The following is a 6,000-nucleotide window of genomic DNA, read 5'->3' on the forward strand; positions in this document are numbered from 1 at the left end:
ATTGCAGCAAGAGTTTAAGTTGATTAATATATTGCAACGAGCATTTTAGTTAATTATTGATGTTGCAATATTTATTTTAAGATTGTTCCATGGGTCGATATGTGATGTTGCAGTGGTCATTTTCAATATGTTTGAGATGTGAGATGATGTTGCAACAATTATTTTAGGATGTTGCATAAATTTATACCAGATGTTTTAATAGTTGATTTGCCATGTTGCACCTTTTTAATATAATCGACTAATACTTTTTTAAAAAATATTTTTTAATGTTGCAATTGTAGTTTAAAAATATCGCAATTATAATCTTTAAATGTTACAAAAGATAAGTATCGAAACTCTATTTCTGCATATTATCTTTCTTATTGGATATGTTGCATGAAATATTGTATCATGTTGCGGCGGGAATTTTCTATCATAATATCGAATGACAGAATTATATATATATATATATAATGTTGCAAGTAGTAATTTTGAATGTTGCAGTAATTGTTATTTTCGATGTTGCGATCGAGCGTCCGATAAAAAATTTCTCATCGAAAATGTCCGGACGCTAGTTGCTATGTTTCTTTTTTTTCTCTCGAATACTCCGGCGTCCACGCGGGGCACCGCAGTACGGCAACCCCTAGCCTCTGACGAGACATCCATTTAATCTCCTTTAATCAGAGATTCAGCTCGGTCATCTCCGTTTCCACTCGAGCCGGGAGAAGCGCTGTAGCACTAAAGATTGTTTTGTTTTGATCCTGCTTTTACCGAAGTGGACGGAGTTCGTCCGTGCGCTAGTGGTCCATCAACGACGACGTTGCAGCTCTCGGCATGCATGTCAAACCGCCAAGACGGAGCGATGCGAAACAAAGATACCTCATCAATTCAGACCTCTATATATAACCCCTCACGATCAGCTAGGTCATACCGCGCCCCGGCCCTTTCTCTACGTTTCAGAGGTTCGTGAAAGGACCGTGGCATCTAAGAGAAGGCAAATTAGGTGTTCTAAAAACTAAATTTTCAAGCATATATAAAAATCTATTCCAAAATATATCTATATGTGCACTAGATTTTTCTATGTATTGCTATCTCTATCGCATAAAAATTTTACACCTTAGGTTCCAATCCTATAAACTACACAAGATAATTCTAGGAAAGGTAAATATGGAAAGTACGTGGAAGAAATAATGCGGAATGTAAATAGGGTAGAGAATGCAAACTCCCGGCACGACGACCTTTTACTGAGGTATCATACAACTCTCGCTTTTCACTAATCCTCATTAGAGCCCCTCATGAGGGAATGCCCGCGCAAGGGCCACGCTCCCGGTCGAGTAACTCCGTAGTAACTCCGTGGATACTGGATAGCCGACGGGCCTTCCCCATGCGCAAGTGGGTCTCCCCTTTGCCTCTCCTGGATGCTCCTGCCATCTTCACTAGCGTAGAGTTTTGACAAATCGCTGAGGGCCTCTCTTCCCTCTCACAAGCACCGACGGCCTCTCCACAAACTCGGTTGGAGGGTCTCGCAATACTTACAAGCCCCGAATTTACAACACTTGTGTGCGCAAGCACCGACAGCAAAGAGGTGTGCAAACCTCGCCTAACTCTAGGCTAAACCTAAAGCAATGCGCTAAGAGGTCTAAACTAGCACTAGTAGTCAAGCTCTAATACTTTTGCTAATTGCCTTAATCTTCTCTCGAGCACTTTGGTGGATAGAGCACTTGTATGTACGTGGAAACCAAGCCTATAGTTTCTCCAAGCTCTAGCACCCATGAAATGGCCGCATGGAGGGGTATTTATAACCTCTACCAAGAAAACTAGCCGTTGCTCCTTATATTGCACACGCATCATTTATAGATCAATTCGGTCAAGTATAATCACCATGACCGAATTGATCGGTCACCACTTTTAGCACTTAGACAACGGTCACTGACTGCTGACATATTAAATCGGTTAATACTGTAAGCCTATTCCAGTACCGAATGGAAATTGTTCATTCCAGCACCGAATAGAGATCGATACAGGGTCACGGATTAATTCCGTCATTGTCATTTCACCGAGCACAGAATGAATGGGTCATTCCAGTAACTTCTGAGGCGGCTGCCCTTGATTTGCATGACAGATTAAATCTTTTCATACTTGAATGTCTTCCATTACATCCTTGGAATCTATAAACACGTTTAAAGGTATATTTTGACAAACTCATTAGTTCGAATGATTATATTGTTATCCAATCACCAAAATTACGAATAACAGCTTAGGGGCCATTTTCCCTGCCGTTCGTTTAGCCACGTTGTGATAGGAAAGGTGCGATTTTCCACCGGATGATGGTTGAATCGTCACACGGTTTAATTATCTGAAAACCTGGCTCGCTAGAGATACAGACCGATTAACCTGCCGGGCGTTGCAACACACAGGCACAGGCATGTATCCACGTTGCGCTCTCGCCGCCTGCCGACATGATTGCACGGCACATGGAGGACGATCCTGAGATTTGCACTGTGCAATAATCGAGGATCCCCGGCATGATGATTACTTCCGACACTTAAACAATCTAAGCTAAGGGGTGCGTGTTCTAAGGGCCGGGGGGCAAGTGAACTGAAGTAGTGCTATACATTAATCCCAGGTCGGGTCGACAAAAACAACGAAATTATCTCGCCGAATTAGCCAGCTTCCCCGAAATGAAAGCAGCCGGTCGGCGCCTCCCGCGGCATTATTGTTGCTTCCGATCTTCGTCGAGAACAAAACTTCAGCACGTTAACTCAGAACCGTACCGGCCCAGGCATCAAGCCCGCCCACAGACTGATCGAGCTCGGCGACGCATCGACAGAACAGCTAGCCTACGCTCGCTCCACAGCGCGCCTCAGGTCGTCGGCGCCCGCCTATGCATTCGCCTCTCGTTTTCAGACGATGACACTGTGTAGCATGCAGCAGGATCCGCTGCCTGCTGCGATGGAGATGCGTGGCGATTTACATGCAAGCACGCACACAATGCCATTAAGGCTGATGGGTATGGGCCGGGCTAATCCCTCGTGGCTGGGCTCGCTCGACTACTGTTTCCTGCTGTCCGGCCGGCCGGCGGTCTGAGAACGATGGATCCTCCTCCGAGAGCAGCTTATCACGCATCATCCATGAATGACCCGTGCGACCATGCAACTGCATGTTCGTGCATGCTTCCTGATCATGCTCCGGCGATCAACGCACATGCACGGTCATCACACCTCCATGCTGCTAGCTAGCTAGTCTGGTGCCAATGTGCCATGCATGCATAGTATACACACACGTACGCGTCGTACTTGACACCTCTCGTGGTACACGACGGCAGAGCAACACGTATAGGTAGGTAGGTAGGTAGTTGCTGCGTGCGACGCTGTGTGTTCCATGTCCTGGTCGGTCGATGGTGCGCGCTTCTTTTAACGCTGACCGCTGAGCAGGCGCGGCAAGAGCGTACAGCCTGCAGGAACTGGACAGGGACATGGCACCAGCTGATGATTCAGGTTGGTTGGTAGGTTGGGTATTTAGCATGCATGTCTCATGCGTGTCTCGTTTCAGAAAAATAAAACACAAGTGTATAGAGGTTGTGTTTTCTCTATCTGGTCTGGGCGTCTGGCACTGGTTTGTTGTTCTGGCCCGTTCTAGATAGCCCGTTCTGCTCGGTTTGGGTTGGGGGCATTTTGAATGGATTGGGCTTAGCACAACTGGGTTAGACTACTCTGGACCCATTTGCATTGCTCCGTTCCCATTATTCATTTGTTCTTTCTTCCTTAGTTAGACCCTTACTACCAATCTCAGTTCAATTCTTGGATCTGAGTTCCTTTTGAGTTCAGAAGCTACATGCTCCGTCCATATAGATAGGAGCTCCAATCCTATTTTCTTTGGTACTTTCCATTTTAAAGTTTTACGGAGTTTCTGCTGTGTGTATGCATACAGGTGCTTTCCATTTAATTTCAAAGCTGGGTTACCCGCCGCCGCACCTCCGGTCGCCGTCGGCGTGGCGCACGGGCGACGCCAAGGACAGGGCCAGCCTGATCACGCTCGCGGAGGGCGAGCTCGAGGACGCGTTTAGCATATGGAGGCGGCCTAGCTCCTCGATCGCCGCAGAAAACCCCCACGCGCCATCCACAGGCCTGCTAGGCCTAGGCGGCGCTGTCGGCCTCCATCCACGAGCTCCAGGAAAGCGCCGGGACGTTCCTGCCACGGACGCCGGGACGGCTGCATCGAGGCCGAAAGCAGCCTCTGCAGCGCCTCCGCGGTGGCGTGGTCGAGGGCAGCGGCTTTATTTTCCCAGTTCTGCCACGGCGGGCCATCCTGAAGCTGGGTGTATGGTTTTAAATGGCCAGCTAAGCCGTTTAGCGGCTGCCCTTTCTAACAGTTATAGCCGTCTATAGCGTAGCTATAGCTGGCTATTTAAAACCTTGGCTAGGTCGTGTGCCGCGGAGGATGAAGACGTGACCGCTATTGGAGTACGGAAGCACGATGAGGTTGAAGAAATAGCCGCGGGAATCCTCCAATACGGCGGCAGGTCTGTACATCGGGCAACGCTGCGTGCATCGTAGCCGGCGGCCGGCGCGACATCCAAGCATGGAGGAAGGAGGAACAAGGCATATGAGGGTCTATTTGTAAAACTAAAGAAGGTCTATATGAAAAAAATCGAATCGCGATTTCAACTAGAGGCTAATATGAAAATATCGGATCGCGATCCAAATAAGGGGGATCTTTGTAAAAGTACCAAAAATAAATAGGGGTTAATTTGTGAAATCACAAAACCTGGCGAGACGACGGCCGCGCCGCCGGCGGTTGCCCCATCCGCCAACCCCGTCGCGAAAAATCTCACAAAACCCGTTGCCGGCAATGTCTCCACGAAGCACGTCGCAGCCTCTGTCGCTACGCGACCGCCGGCCAAGCTGCCGGATTCAACTGGAACCACCCCTGTCCACAACCAACCAGACTCGGGAAGATCACCGTACCCATGCAGGTTCGTCGTACTGCATAACCAGCGTGTCGATCTCTTCCGCGTCTCCGCCGGCGGCAGCCCGCAGCTCGGCCTCGAACGAAGGCGCCTGACGGCGGTGAGCCGCCCGGCATTGATGCAGCTGCTCGCACCTTGCACCGCGTGCCGGCGCGACCCTGATGGTCCAGCAGCACCTGGGCGCGGCCGCCCAGGCGGTCCTCGGCGCGCACTGCCGCACTGGGGCGTCGTGGAACTTGGTGAGAGCGAGCCGCAGAGCCAGGTCGTCGGTGGAGGGCAGCAGCCAGCAGCAGTGGTGGAGGACGGAAAAATTCAAGGTATGACGAAGTTGAATTGTCGAAAGATCAAGTTAAAATTAGTATGTAATGTACATTTCAAAATGTAATAATCCAACAAGTATGAAACTTAGAAGTACATAACATATATATAGAGAAAGATCACCTAGCATTTACTCATTTAAGATAGAAAACATAAAAGATCAAGTCAAGAAACACACCAGTCACCAGGTGACAATGATATTTTAATTGTGTTTAGGTCTAGGAGATCTAAGTAATTGCACTTGTCTATCTTTCTTTTTCTGGAATGCTTTCTTAATTTTCTCAAGATCAATTCCTTTGAATATCTCTCTCTTAATGCAGCACACCATCAAGGCATTAAGCCAAGCATCAGACATCTTGTTGCGCAGCTCAGCCTTGATAATTTTCATTGCTGAAAAGACCCTTTCAATTGATGCCGTCGCCACTGGTAGTAGCAATGCCAAATCAATTAGGTGATACACCAATGGGAAGATAATAAACCTCTCAAGTTCAACCATTTTTGCAGCTAGGCTTGCTAGATCATGACAAACTCTAAATTACTCAAGTCTTCTAACATGAACAATAAAGTTTTCCAGTTGGCCTCTTATATCATTCTTATCAGAATAAGAGAAATCATCATAATATATCTCTGTAAGCTCAACTAGCTTTTCCACATCAAATTTTGAGGAGTCTCTTGGGTCAAGACATGAAAAACAAACTAATAATTCTGAAATACCTCACTAAACCGATGATCCA

Source organism: Panicum hallii, chromosome 5 (genome assembly GCF_002211085.1).
Source record: "Panicum hallii strain FIL2 chromosome 5, PHallii_v3.1, whole genome shotgun sequence".
Lineage (NCBI taxonomy): Eukaryota > Viridiplantae > Streptophyta > Magnoliopsida > Poales > Poaceae > Panicum > Panicum hallii.